Source organism: Bombina bombina, chromosome 4 (assembly GCF_027579735.1).
Source record: "Bombina bombina isolate aBomBom1 chromosome 4, aBomBom1.pri, whole genome shotgun sequence".
NCBI lineage: Eukaryota > Metazoa > Chordata > Amphibia > Anura > Bombinatoridae > Bombina > Bombina bombina.
The window spans coordinates 399,945,553-399,961,025 of record NC_069502.1 but is presented as its reverse complement, the minus strand read 5'-3'; positions in this window follow the sequence as shown (position 1 = coordinate 399,961,025).

The following is a 15,473-nucleotide window of genomic DNA, read 5'->3' as shown; positions in this document are numbered from 1 at the left end:
ATGAGCTGTAATTCTTTCAGGAGGCTGCTGTCCAGCAGTCTCATAAGCTAAACGAATTATGCTACGAAGCCAAAAAGAGAGAGAGGTAGCAGAAGCTTTTTGACCTCTCCTCTGACCAGAGTAAATGACAAACAGGGAAGACGTTTGTCGAAAATCTTTAGTTGCCTGTAAATAAAATTTAAGGGCACGAACTACATCCAGATTGTGCAAAAGACGTTCCTTCCTCGAAGAAGGATTTGGGCACAAGGATGGAACAACAATCTCCTGATTGATATTCCTGTTAGTGACTACCTTAGGTAAGAACCCAGGCTTAGTACGCAGAACTACCTTATCCGAGTGAAAAATCAAATAAGGAGAATCACAATGTAAGGCTGATAACTCAGAGACTCTTCGAGCCGAGGAAATAGCCATTAAAAATAGAACTTTCCAAGATAACAACTTTATATCAATGGAATGAAGGGGTTCAAACGGAACACCCTGTAAAACGTTAAGAACAAGGTTTAAACTCCATGGTGGAGCCACAGCTTTAAACACAGGTTTAATCCTGGCCAAAGCCTGACAAAAAGCCTGAACGTCTGGAACTTCTGACAGACGCTTGTGTAACAGAATGGACAGAGCTGAGATCTGTCCCTTTAAGGAACTAGCGGATAACCCCTTTTCTAAACCTTCTTGTAGAAAAGACAATATCCTAGGAATCCTAACCTTACTCCAAGAGTAACCTTTGGATTCGCACCAATATAGGTATTTACGCCATATTTTATGGTAAATCTTTCTGGTGACAGGCTTCCTAGCCTGTATTAAGGTATCAATAACTGACTCAGAAAAACCACGCTTTGATAAGATCAAGCGTTCAATTTCCAAGCAGTCAGCTTCAGAGAAGTTCGATTTTGATGTTTGAAAGGACCCTGAATCAGAAGGTCCTGTTTCAGAGGTAACGACCAAGGTGGACAGAATGACATGTCCACCAGATCTGTATACCAAGTCCTGCGTGGCCATGCAGGCGCTATTAGAATCACTGATGCTTTCTCCTGTTTGATTCTGGCAATCAATCGAGGAAGCATCGGGAAAGGTGGAAACACATAAGCCATCTTGAAGGTCCATGGTGCTGTCAAGGCATCTATCAGGACCGCTCCCGGATCCCTGGATCTGGACCCGTAGCGCGGAAGCTTGGCGTTCTGTCGAGACGCCATGAGATCTATCTCTGGTTTGCCCCAACGTGGAAGTATTTGGGCAAAGACCTCTGGATGAAGTTCCCACTCCCCCAGATGAAAAGTCTGACGACTTAAGAAATCCGCCTCCCAGTTCTCCACTCCCGGGATGTGGATTGCAGACAGGTGGCAAGAGTGAGACTCTGCCCAGCGAATTATCTTCGATACTTCCATCATTGCTAGGGAGCTTCTTGTCCCTCCCTGATGGTTGATATAAGCTACAGTCGTGATGTTGTCCGACTGGAACCTGATGAACCCCCGAGTTGCTAACTGGGGCCAAGCCAGAAGAGCATTGAGGACTGCTCTCAATTCCAGAATGTTTATTGGAAGAAGACTCTCCTCCTGATTCCATAGTCCCTGAGCCTTCAGAGAATTCCAGACAGCGCCCCAACCTAGTAGGCTGGCGTCTGTTGTTACAATTGACCAGTCTGGCCTGCTGAATGGCATTCCCCTGGACAGATGTGGCCGATAAAGCCACCATAGAAGAGAATTTCTGGTCTCTTGAATGGAATGAAGGACACGGCATGCATTTTGAAGTTTTGTTAACCTGTCCTCTGTCAGGTAAATCTTCATTTCTACAGAATCTATCAGAGTCCCCAGGAAGGGAACTCTTGTGAGTGGAAAGAGAGAACTTTTCTCTTCGTTCACTTTCCATCCATGCGACCTTAGAAATGCCAGTACTATCTCTGTATGAGATTTGGCAGTTTGAAAGCTTGAAGCTTGTATCAGTATGTCGTCTAAGTACGGAGCTACTGAAATTCCTCGCGGTCTTAGTACCGCCAGAAGAGTGCCCAGAACCTTTGTGAAGATTCTTGGAGCCGTAGCCAGTCCGAATGGAAGAGCTACAAACTGGTAATGCCTGTCTAAAAAGGCAAACCTTAGATACCGGTAATGACTTCTGTGAATCGGTATGTGAAGGTAAGCATCCTTTAAATCCACTGTGGTCAAGTACTGACCCTCTTGGATCATGGGCAAAATTGTTCGAATAGTTTCCATCTTGAACGATGGAACTCTTAGGAATTTGTTTAGGATCTTTAAATCCAAGATTGGCCTGAAGGTTCCCTCTTTTTGGGAACTACAAACAGATTTGAGTAAAACCCTTGTCCTTGTTCCAACCGCGGAACTGGATGGATCACTCCCATTAATAAAAGATCTTGTACGCAGCGTAGAAACGCTTCCTTCTTTGTTAGGTTTGTTGACAACCTTGACAGATGAAATCTCCCTCTTGGGGGAGAGGATTTGAAGTCCAGAAGGTATCCCTGAGATATGATCTCTAACGCCCAGGGATCCTTAACATCTCTTGCCCAAGCCTGGGTGAAGAGGGAAAGTCTGCCCCCCACTAGATCCGGTCCCGGATCGGGGGCCCTCAATTCATGCTGTCTTAGGGGCAGCAGCAGGTTTTCTGGCCTGTTTGCCCCTGTTCCAGGACTGGTTAGGTTTCCAGCCTTGTCTGTAGCGAGCAACAGCTCCTTCCTGTTTTGGTGCAGAGGAAGTTGATGCTGCTCCTGCTTTGAAATTACGAAAGGAACGAAAATTGGACTGTCTAGCCTTGGCTTTGGCCTTGTCCTGAGGCAGGGCATGACCTTTACCTCCTGTAATGTCATCAATAATCTCTTTCAAGCCGGGCCCGAATAAGGTCTGCCCTTTGAAAGGAATATTAAGCAATTTAGATTTAGACGTAACATCAGCTGACCAGGATTTTAGCCACAGAGCTCTGCGTGCCTGAATGGCGAATCCTGAATTTTTAGCCGCAAGTTTAGTTAAATGTACTACGGCATCTGAAATAAATGAATTAGCTAACTTAAGGAATTTAAGTTTGTGTGTGATGTCATCTAGTGTGGATGATTGAAGTGTCTCTTCCAGAGACTCAAACCAAAATGCTGCTGCAGCCGTGACAGGCGCAATACATGCAAGAGGTTGCAATATAAACCCTTGTTGAACAAACATTTTCTTAAGGTAACCCTCTAATTTTTTATCCATTGGATCTGAAAAAGCACAGCTATCCTCCACTGGGATAGTGGTACGCTTAGCTAAAGTAGAAACTGCTCCCTCCACCTTAGGGACCATTTGCCATAAGTCCCGTGTGGCGGCGTCTATTGGAAACATTTTTCTGAATATAGGAGGGGGTGAGAAAGGCACACCGGGTCTATCCCACTCCTTAGTAACAATGTCAGTAAGTCTCTTAGGTATAGGAAAAACGTCAGTACTCGTCGGTACCGCAAAATATTTATCCAACTTACACATTTTTTCTGGGATTGCAACTGTGTTACAATCATTCAGAGCCGCTAATACCTCCCCTAGTAACACACGGAGGTTCTCAAGCTTAAATTTAAAATTTGAAATGTCTGAGTCCAGTTTATTTGGATCAGAACCGTCACCCACAGAATGAAGCTCTCCGTCTTCACGTTCTGCAAACTGTGACGCAGTATCAGACATGGCCCTTGCATTATCAGCGCACTCTGTTCTCATCCCAGAGTGATCACGTTTACCTCTTAGTTCTGGTAGTTTAGCCAAAACTTCAGTCATAACAGTAGCCATATCTTGTAATGTGATTTGTAATGGCCGCCCAGATGCACTCGACGCTACAATATCACGCACCTCCTGAGCGGGAGATGCAGGTACTGACATGTGAGGCGAGTTAGTCGGCATAACTCTCCCCTCGTTGTTTGGTGAAATATGTTCAATTTGTACAGATTGACTATTTTTTAAAGTAGCATCAATACATTTAGTACATAAATTTCTATTGGGCTCCACTTTGGCATTAACACATATAGCACAGAGATATTCCTCTGAATCAGACATGTTTAACACACTAGCAAATAAACAGCAACTTGGAAATACTTTTCAAAGTAATTTACAAATAATATGAAAACGAACTGTGCCTTTAAGAAGCACAGAAAATATTATAACAGATAAAATAATTAAGTTATAGCATCAATCTTTGTCAGAATATACAGTTTTAGCAAAGGATTGTTCCCCTCAGCAAATGATAACTAACCCAGGCAGCAGAAAAAAATACACAAATAAACGTTTTTTTATATCACAGTCAATACAATCAGCACAGCTCTGCTGTGAATGATTACTTCCCTCAAAAAAGACTCTTGAGATCCCTGAACTCTGTAGAGATGAACCGGATCATGCAGGAAGAAAATGAACCTCTGACTGAGTTTTTCTGATGCATAGTGAAAGCACCAAAATGGCCCCTCCCCCACACACATAACAGTGAGAGGGATCAGTGAACTGCTCTAATTTAAATCAAAACTATTGCCAAGTGGAAAAAAAGTGCCCAAAACATTTTTTCACCCAGTACCTCAGAGAAAAAAACGTTTTTACATGCCAGCAAAAAAACGTTTTACCTCAATAATTAATTGTCATTTAAAACCTATTGCAAGTCCCTGCAAAATAGGTTAAGTCTATGTATACAGTTTAAAAGCCAGAGAAGTACCATTTCCCAGAAAACTGAAGTGTAAAATATACATACATGACAGCCTGATATCAGCTACATCTACTGCATTCAAGGCTGAGTTTACATTATAACGGTATGGCAGGATTTTCTCATCAATTCCATGTCAGAAAATAATAAACTGCTACATACCTCTTTGCAGATTAATCTGCCTGCTGTCCCCTGATCTGAAGTTTACCTCTCCTCAGATGGCCGAGAAACAGCAATATGATCTTAACTACTCCGGCTAAAATCATAGAAAAACTCAGGTAGATTCTTCTTCAAATTCTACCAGAGAAGGAATAACACACTCCGGTGCTATTATAAAATAACAAACTTTTGATTGAAGATATAAAAACTAAATATATCACCATAGTCCTCTCACACATCCTATCTAGTCGTTGGGTGCAAGAGAATGACTGGGGGTGACGTAGAGGGGAGGAGCTATATAGCAACTCTGCTGGGTGAATCCTCTTGCACTTCCTGTAGGGGAGCAGTTAATATCCCACAAGTAATGATGACCCGTGGACTGATCACACTTAACAGAAGAAATCATGCTGATTAAAACAATTGTTTTCCCAAAAGTATTGTTCCTGATACAAAATGTACCACTATTTATTACTAAAGATATTGGAAAATATAATAGAGCCTGTGCGTCTTTTATATGGGGCAGGAAGAGACCCCGAATAGCAATGGCAAAAATTTCACAAAACAAAAATTGTGGTGGCTTTGCATTACCAAATATTGTTAAATACAATATTGTTTCAATAATTAAATATGGTATAGATTGGCTTACGGAGGCAAATTATGTGACATATTATGAGTTAGAAGCAGAAATGATAAAACCTTTTGACCTAAAAGCGATATTACATCAGGAGTATAAGAAATTACCGAGTAATGTGAGCTCTAGGCTAACTTTTTATAATGTTGGGGCGAGCCTGGCAAGTTTATTGCGACCTATTGGGCCAAGAATATCGCTTATCTAAACTATTGCCGATTGTTGGTACCCCAGACTTCTTGCCAGGGATAAATAATATGGTCTTTAGAGAGTGGAAAATGAAAGGGATAATCTACTTTTCGCAATTACTAGAACCCGATGGGCAGGTGCTGCAGACATATGAGACATTAACTAGACAATATTCCCTACCAACAAATTTTTTTTATGTATATTTACAGGCTAGAAGCTATTTAACTAAGTTGTTGCAAACACAGAGGATGTTTTGGGACCCGGGAATAGATTCAGGAGTAAAATTATATGTGGCTTGTAAAAGAGCTATATCGTACTGGTACGGGTTATTACAAAAGACTTCAGGGAAAGAACATCTGAATAAAATAAAAGAGGCACTGGGTAGATACCATAATTCGCTCCAGGTAGAGGAAATAGAAAAGAGCTTTAAGTTAGCTGATAAGGCAACATTACTAATGAGCTGGAAGGAATCACAGATTAAATTATTGAATAACTACTATTTAACACCGATGAGGATCAGGAAATGGTCACAGGAGGGTAACAAAGGAAATTGTTTTAAATGTAACAGAGAAGGGGCTGACCTGTGTCACTGTTTATGGGAATGTCCCAAAATTAGGCAATTCTGGAGTAAAATCCAGTATTGGGTTAATAGATATCTGCAAGAGGAATGCTCTCTACAAGGTAGACATATTTTTTTCTTGAAAGATGATGCTGGCTCCAAAGCTGATAGACAATTATTAAATATGGTTATCTTAGCAGCCAGATTTCTGATATTTAGGAAGTGGAGATCCCCTGAGGCCCCTAGTTTATCCGAATTTATAAATAATATAAAAATGCAAATGTGTATAGAAAGGCAAAATGTAGTATTGGCCTCAGAAAAGATATTCAGAATGTTTATCAACAAATGGAAGAGAGTAATTCTGTCTTGGCCTAGGGTAGAACAGGTTCAATTTATGATACCCCTAAGAAATATGCCTCTTCTGATAACTTTGGCGGCTGCAGAGGTGGTCCCCCCCCCCCCCCACTGGTTGTGAATGGTTGATAGTCTCTCTGCCGGCCTAATCTGAATTTAAAAATCGGGTTGTTTTTTTTTTTTGTTTGTTTTTTTTTGTTTAGTTTTTTTGTTGTGGTGTGGTCTGGGTTGATATGGTTTTTGGGGGTAGGTTGAGTATCAAATTCTATTTTAATATTGGTGGAATAACATTCTATAAGGAATAAGATAGAGTGGCATTATACTTATTGTCGAGAACAAGAAGAACTTCATTTTGTTTTAGTACCCACCTTGAAAATATGACTATGTATTTTTAATAATTGGAGGGGTGCCCCTAGGATGTACTATTATAATATAAGAAGCTGTGCCCTGGAGGAAAGGGCCACCGGAAATCCTTATTGCACGAAGAGGTGGTGTAGTGATCAAGCGAAGGTAGTTTTGTAGTTACAGGCCCTATAGCAACATAAAAAGGGTGTGTACAGGTTAATGCTTTTTTTGGTGGGCGCAGATAATGATTGAGCTTATTATAAAGAGGTGGAAAAAATAATTATATCTATAAAGGGAATGAATATTTAGACCAGAAAAGGTTTTCTTTGAGTGTCTATTCTCTTTTTGCAGTTTTTGATTTTGTTTGATGTTGTATATCTTTTTCAATATATCAATGCTCTGCCTTTTTGAGTGTATTAACAAGATGGTTTAAAAATGTCCAAATGTAATTTGTTAAAGTATTTAAGACTGATCTATTATTTGAATTATCTTTGTATCAAGATGAAACTAAAATAAAAATTATAATTAAAAAAAAAAAAAAAAAGAATCAACAGAGGTGGTAAAAGAACTGTGGCTTGAATGATATAAAAATATTGATGTGTATGCTGGAAATAATCACTCAGAATCAATCTGTAGAATCTAAGGGATTACAAGTAGCAATTTATATACTTAAAAGGGAGAAGACACACTTATAGAAAAGTGCAAGAGTTTCTCCCCCATTAAGAGGATATAGTAAAACATAATATTAAATCACAAAAACACAAACTGATCAGCACATGATAAGAAAAATAGCTTGAGAATAATATGGCTATTGACACCAGCAATCTCCAGCGACTAATAGGTTAATGGGCACGAATTAACCTTTCACATATGAGCCACACAACGTCTTTCAATATGAATCAACATAGTAACTCTGTTAAACAATTACTTGCAATAAATGTTCCGTGAGAAAATACGTTGTTACACAGATTAAGTAGTAATTGCTAATGTCAGGAGTCTGTTCCGGTGCTAGTAGCAAAGAATCCCATATATGTAATATAACTCTCTGTCATACTCTGCAAGGGAGCAGGTTCAGGAGTAAGGAGCTGTTGTGCAGAGGTGTCAGGTTTTGGGGTTATTGTTGTGTTTTGTCTGTGTGAGTCTTTCCTTTTAGGCATAATTAAACAGGTACAAGGTTTTAGGAAATAAAGGAGATGGTTTTATTTATATTATAAAGCAATGCAGAGAAATGCAATTAGATAAGACAAAGTCTATAGGTTGTAGTATTAGGCAGGAATACAGTTCTTTGTAATCACAGGCAGGATACTTGCATATGCTGTAGACTGGAACAGTGAAATAACAAGCAGGAATGCAGAGCTTTGTAATAACAAGCAGGATACTTGCATATGCTGTAGAACTGTATAATAACAGGCAGGAATGCAGAGCTTGTATAACAGACAGGATACTTGCATATGCTGAAGACTGGAACTGTGTAATAACACGCAGGAATGCAGAGATTTGTAATAAAAAGCAGGATACTTGCATATGCTGTAGAACTGGAACTGTGTAGTATCAGGCAGGAAAGCAGGGCTTGTATAACAGACAGGATACTTGCATATGCTGAAGACTGGAACTGTGTAATAACACGCAGGAATGCAGGGCCTTGTAATAACAAGCAGGATACTTGTATATGATGTAGACTGGACACAGTTGTAACAAACTGGAAACTTGCATAAACTGCAAACTGGTACTTTGTAGAAACAAACAGGAAACTTGCATAAACTGCAAATTGGAACTTTGTAGAAACAAACAGGATACTTGCATAAACTGCAAATTGGAACTTTGTAGAAACAAACAGGAAACTTGCATAAACTGCAATTTGGAACTTTGTAGAAACAAACAGGATACTTGCATAGACTGCAATTTGGAACGTTGTAGAAACAAACAGGATACTTACATAGACTGCAATTTAGAACTTTGTAGAAACAAACAGGATACTTGCATAGACTGCAAATTGGAACTTTGTAGTATCAGGAAACAAGCAAGCAAACGTACCTGAGTCAGCCCTTAGGAAAGAAAGTTTTAGGCAAGATCAATTGCCAGGAAATCAGTCCAAAAATGAAACCCAGTGCCAAGGGATTATCCAGAAGAGTAGTCAGTAATTGTAGCAGAAATCAGGAACCAGGAAATCCAACAAATCTGTATTTCACACAGGAAACAGGAGCAGAGAGTCTTTCAGAGTATAACTCTCAATGTCAAGGCCCAGAATTGCAAACAAACCTCCCAGATAAAGCAGGCTGCTGATTACATGATTTGTTTCAGCTGGCAAGCAGGTGGAGCCAGAGAGCCAAGGTTGCAGCAAACAGAAAAACACAATATTCTTTGCCATCTGGTGGCATAGTGGTAAAACAACAGGCTGGGAAAGAACAGCAGCAGAAAAATAAACAGGTCTCAGGTTCAATTCCAGGATGAACCATGACACTCTCATTGAAGCTTAGATAGGTGCGGTTACTAAATCGTGTCTTTATAAGATAAGTCTTTAAGTAAGATATTCAGACAGAGTAATACAGTAGAAGTACCTGATGTTGTAGTGAGAAACCGATTTCAGTGCAAGACGCTGTGAGCAAACAGCTGAGAGGCGGATGTAGAGGCGCTGTAAGCAAACATCTGAAAGGCAGCACGGCACTTCCGATCTTGAGAGCTCTGGCTCTGATACTGATGAGTGCTTTGAGTTGTCCAATGACACAGGAACCAGCTGACTTGAGCCAAATACAAACAGGTGAAGGAGTTCAGATATGCTCCCCGTATAGAGGAAACAAAAGGAAGCCGCTGAAGGAAATCAAAGACCTGGAATCCAGAAATAGAAACTGGAGGTAGCTTCTACAGAGCAAATTACCAAGCACTATAGAGAGGTATAAGGAGCCTTATATAACGATGAGGTAGAAAGTCAGTTCAAATTTGAAGGGAAAGCAGAAAGGTTGCACTGCAGTGAGTGTAAAATAATATATGTGACAGAAACCCCCTCCTCAAAGAGCCACACCGTGGATCAAGCTCTCGGGCGCTGAGGATTCCTCCAATAGAAAATGGAAACAAGGCGAGGTGCTGATAAATTGGTTGAAGGTTCCCCAGTGTCATCACTATGGGGGAAACCCTTCCAGTGGTACAAATACTGGAGTTGACCTCTAACCTTCCTCGAGTTCACTATAGCTTCCACCTCGTATTCATGGTCAGGTAGAACCTGAACCTTAGATGTTCTATAGTCCGTAGATGGATATCGGGTAGGGGTATATGGTTTTAGGAGCGAAACATGAAAACTGTTGTGAATCTTATAGGTAGGGATTGAATCCAAAACAACAGCATTTTGGTTGATGATCTTAATGAATGAGAAGGGACCAATGAAGAGACCTCCCAATTTCTTACTGGGAGTGTTTAGTCGTAGGAACTTAGTAGAAAGCCAAACCTGGTCTCCTATACCATAAGACGGTGGTCTTATATGTCGCTTATAGTAATAGCTCTTCTTTCGGTCCTAAGATTGTTGTAGTAAATTCTTAAGTTTTAAGTGGAGCTCTCTCAAATTGTCTAAAGTGTCATTTAAGTCCGGACATGGTGTATGTTTCATTGGAAAATAATGAGCCCTTGGATGGTATCCTTTATTCAAGTAAAAAGGTGTCGATTTTGTAGAAGTGTTAATAGAGTTGTTGTATGAGAATTCTGCTAAGTGTAGAAGTTCTGTCCAATTATCCTGCTGGAGTGTGCAGTAACATCTTAGGAATTGTTCTAACCATTGGTTGGTTTTCTCTGTCAAACCGTTGGATTGCGGATGGTAAGCAGTGATGTAATTGTGATGTATTTGTAGCTGGTTACAGAAAACAGAATTTATGTTTACCTGATAAATTTCTTTCTCCAACGGTGTGTCCGGTCCACGGCGTCATCCTTACTTGTGGGATATTCTCTTCCCCAACAGGAAATGGCAAAGAGCCCAGCAAAGCTGGTCACATGATCCCTCCTAGGCTCCGCCTACCCCAGTCATTCGACCGACGTTAAGGAGGAATATTTGCATAGGAGAAACCATATGGTACCGTGGTGACTGTAGTTAAAGAAAATAAAATATCAGACCTGATTAAAAAAACCAGGGCGGGCCGTGGACCGGACACACCGTTGGAGAAAGAAATTTATCAGGTAAACATAAATTCTGTTTTCTCCAACATAGGTGTGTCCGGTCCACGGCGTCATCCTTACTTGTGGGAACCAATACCAAAGCTTTAGGACACGGATGAAGGGAGGGAGCAAATCAGGTCACCTAAATGGAAGGCACCACGGCTTGCAAAACCTTTCTCCCAAAAATAGCCTCAGAAGAAGCAAAAGTATCAAACTTGTAAAATTTGGTAAAAGTGTGCAGTGAAGACCAAGTCGCTGCCCTACATATCTGATCAACAGAAGCCTCGTTCTTGAAGGCCCATGTGGAAGCCACAGCCCTAGTGGAATGAGCTGTGATTCTTTCGGGAGGCTGCCGTCCGGCAGTCTCGTAAGCCAATCTGATGATGCTTTTAATCCAAAAAGAGAGAGAGGTAGAAGTTGCTTTTTGACCTCTCCTTTTACCTGAATAAACAACAAACAAGGAAGATGTTTGTCTAAAATCCTTTGTAGCATCTAAATAGAATTTTAGAGCGCGAACAACATCCAAATTGTGCAACAAACGTTCCTTCTTTGAAACTGGCTTTGGACACAGAGAAGGTACGATAATCTCCTGGTTAATGTTTTTGTTAGAAACAACTTTTGGAAGAAAACCAGGTTTAGTACGTAAAACCACCTTATCTGCATGGAACACCAGATAAGGAGGAGAACACTGCAGAGCAGATAATTCTGAGACTCTTCTAGCAGAAGAAATCGCAACTAAAAACAAAACTTTTCAAGATAATAACTTAATATCAACGGAATGTAAGGGTTCAAACGGAACCCCCTGAAGAACTGAAAGAACTAAATTGAGACTCCAAGGAGGAGTCAAAGGTTTGTAAACAGGCTTGATTCTAACCAGAGCCTGAACAAAGGCTTGAACATCTGGCACAGCTGCCAGCTTTTTGTGAAGTAATACCGACAAGGCAGAAATCTGTCCCTTCAGGGAACTAGCAGATAATCCTTTGTCCAATCCTTCTTGAAGGAAGGATAGAATCCTAGGAATCTTAACCTTGTCCCAAGGGAATCCTTTAGATTCACACCAACAGATATATTTTTTCCAAATTTTGTGGTAAATCTTTCTAGTCACAGGCTTTCTGGCCTGAACAAGAGTATTGATAACAGAATCTGAGAATCCTCGCTTCGATAAAATCAAGCGTTCAATCTCCAAGCAGTCAGCTGGAGTGAAACCAGATTCGGATGTTCGAACGGACCCTGAACAAGAAGGTCTCGTCTCAAAGGTAGCTTCCAAGGTGGAGCCGATGACATATTCACCAGATCTGCATACCAAGTCCTGCGTGGCCACGCAGGAGCTATCAAGATCACCGACGCCCTCTCCTGCTTGATCCTGGCTATCAGCCTGGGGATGAGAGGAAATGGCGGGAACACATAAGCTAGTTTGAAGGTCCAAGGTGCTACTAGTGCATCCACTAGAGCCGCCTTGGGATCCCTGGATCTGGCCCCGTAGCAAGGAACTTTGAAGTTCTGACGAGAGGCCATCAGATCCATGTCTGGAATGCCCCACAGGTGAGTGACTTGGGCAAAGATTTCCGGATGGAGTTCCCACTCCCCCGGATGCAATGTCTGCCGACTCAGAAAATCCGCTTCCCAATTTTCCACTCCTGGGATGTGGATAGCAGACAGGTGGCAGGAGTGAGACTCCGCCCAAAGAATAATTTTGGTTACTTCTTCCATCGCTAGGGAACTTCTTGTTCCCCCCTGATGGTTGATGTACGCAACAGTCGTCATGTTGTCTGATTGAAACCGTATGAACCTGGTCCTCGCAAGCTGGGGCCAGGCCTGGAGAGCATTGAATATCGCTCTCAGTTCCAGAATATTTATCGGTAGAAGAGATTCTTCCCGAGACCAAAGACCCTGAGCTTTCAGGGATCCCCAGACCGCGCCCCAGCCTATCAGACTGGCGTCGGTCGTGACAATGACCCACTCTGGTCTGTGGAACATCATCCCTTGAGACAGATTGTCCAGGGACAGCCACCAACGGAGTGAGTCTCTGGTCCTCTGATTTACTTGTATCTTCGGAGACAAGTCTGTATAGTCCCCATTCCACTGACTGAGCATGCACAGTTGTAATGGTCTTAGATGAATGCGCGCAAAGGGAACTATGTCCATCGCCGCCACCATCAAACCGATCACTTCCATGCACTGAGCTATGGAAGGAAGAGGAACGGAATGAAGTATCCGACAAGAGTCCAGAAGCTTTGTTTTTCTGGCCTCTGTTAGAAAGATCCTCATTTCTAAGGAGTCTATAATTGTTCCCAAGAAGGGAACCCTTGTTGACGGGGATAGAGAACTCTTTTCCACGTTCACTTTCCAGCCGTGAGATCTGAGAAAGGCCAGGACAATGTCCGTGTGAGCCTTTGCTTGAGGAAGGGACGACGCTTGAATCAGAATGTCGTCCAGGTAAGGTACTACTGCAATGCCCCTTGGTCTTAGCACCGCTAGAAGGGACCCTAGTACCTTTGTGAAAATCCTTGGAGCAGTGGCTAATCCGAAAGGAAGCGCCACGAACTGGTAATGTTTGTCCAGGAATGCAAACCTTAGGAACCGATGATGTTCCTTGTGGATAGGAATATGTAGATACGCATCCTTTAAATCCACCGTGGTCATGAATTGACCTTCCTGGATGGAAGGAAGGATAGTTCGAATGGTTTCCATCTTGAACGATGGGACCTTGAGAAATTTGTTTAAGATCTTGAGATCTAGGATTGGTCTGAACGTTCCCTCTTTTTTGGGAACTATGAACAGATTGGAGTAGAACCCCATCCCTTGTTCTCTTAATGGAACAGGATGAATCACTCCTATTTTTAACAGGTCTTCTACACAATGTAAGAACGCCTGTCTTTTTATGTGGTCTGAAGACAACTGCGACCTGTGGAACCTCCCCCTTGGGGGAAGTCCCTTGAATTCCAGAAGATAACCCTGGGAGACTATTTCTAGCGCCCAAGGATCCAGAACATCTCTTGCCCAAGCCTGAGCGAAGAGAGAGAGTCTGCCCCCCACCAGATCCGGTCCCGGATCGGGGGCCAATATTTCATGCTGTCTTGGTAGCAGTGGCAGGTTTCTTGGCCTGCTTTCCCTTGTTCCAGCCTTGCATTGGTCTCCAAGCTGGCTTGGCCTGAGAAGTATTACCCTCTTGCTTAGAGGACGTAGCACCTTGGGCTGGTCCGTTTTTACGAAAGGGACGAAAATTAGGTCTATTTTTTGCCTTGAAAGGCCGATCCTGAGGAAGGGCGTGGCCCTTACCCCCAGTGATATCAGAGATAATCTCTTTCAAGTCAGGACCAAACAACGTTTTCCCCTTGAAAGGAATGTTTAGTAGCTTGTTCTTGGAAGACGCATCAGCCGACCAAGATTTCAACCAAAGCGCTCTGCGCGCCACAATAGCAAACCCAGAGTTCTTAGCCGCTAACTTAGCCAATTGCAAAGAGGCGTCTAGAGTGAAAGAATTAGCCAATTTGAGAGCATTGATTCTGTCCATAATCTCCTCATAAGGAGGAGAGTCACTATCGAGCACCTTAAGCAGTTCATCAAACCAGAAATATGCGGCAGTAGTGACAGGGACAATGCATGAAATGGGTTGTAGAAGGTAACCCTGCTGAACAAACATCTTTTTAAGCAAACCTTCTAATTTTTTATCCATAGGATCTTTGAAAGCACAACTATCCTCTATTGGAATAGTGGTGCGTTTGTTTAAAGTAGAAACCGCTCCCTCGACCTTGGGGACTGACTGCCATAAGTCCTTTCTGGGGTCGACCATAGGAAACAATTTTTTAAATATGGGGGGAGGGACGAAAGGAATACCGGGCCTTTCCCATTCTTTATTAACAATGTCCGCCACCCGCTTGGGTATAGGAAAAGCTTCTGGGAGCCCCGGCACCTCTAGGAACTTGTCCATTTTACATAGTTTCTCTGGGATGACTAAATTTTCACAATCATCCAGAGTGGATAATACCTCCTTAAGCAAAATGCGGAGATGTTCCAATTTAAATTTAAATGTAATCACATCAGATTCAGCCTGCTGAGAAATGTTCCCCAAATCAGTAATTTCTCCTTCAGACAAAACCTCCCTGGCCCCCTCAGATTGGGTTAGGGGCCCTTCAGAGATATTAATATCAGCGTCGTCATGCTCTTCAGTAACTAAAACAGAGCAGCCACGCTTACGCTGACAAGGGTTCATTTTGGCTAAAATGTTTTTGACAGAATTATCCATTACAGCCGTTAATTGTTGCATAGTAAGGAGTATTGGCGCGCTAGATGTACTAGGGGCCTCCTGAGTGGGCAAGACTCGTGTAGACGAAGGAGGGAATGATGCAGTACCATGCTTACTCCCCTCACTTGAGGAATCATCTTGGGCATCATTGTCATTATCACATAAATCACATTTATTTAAATGAATAGGAATTCTGGCTTCCCCACATTCAGAAC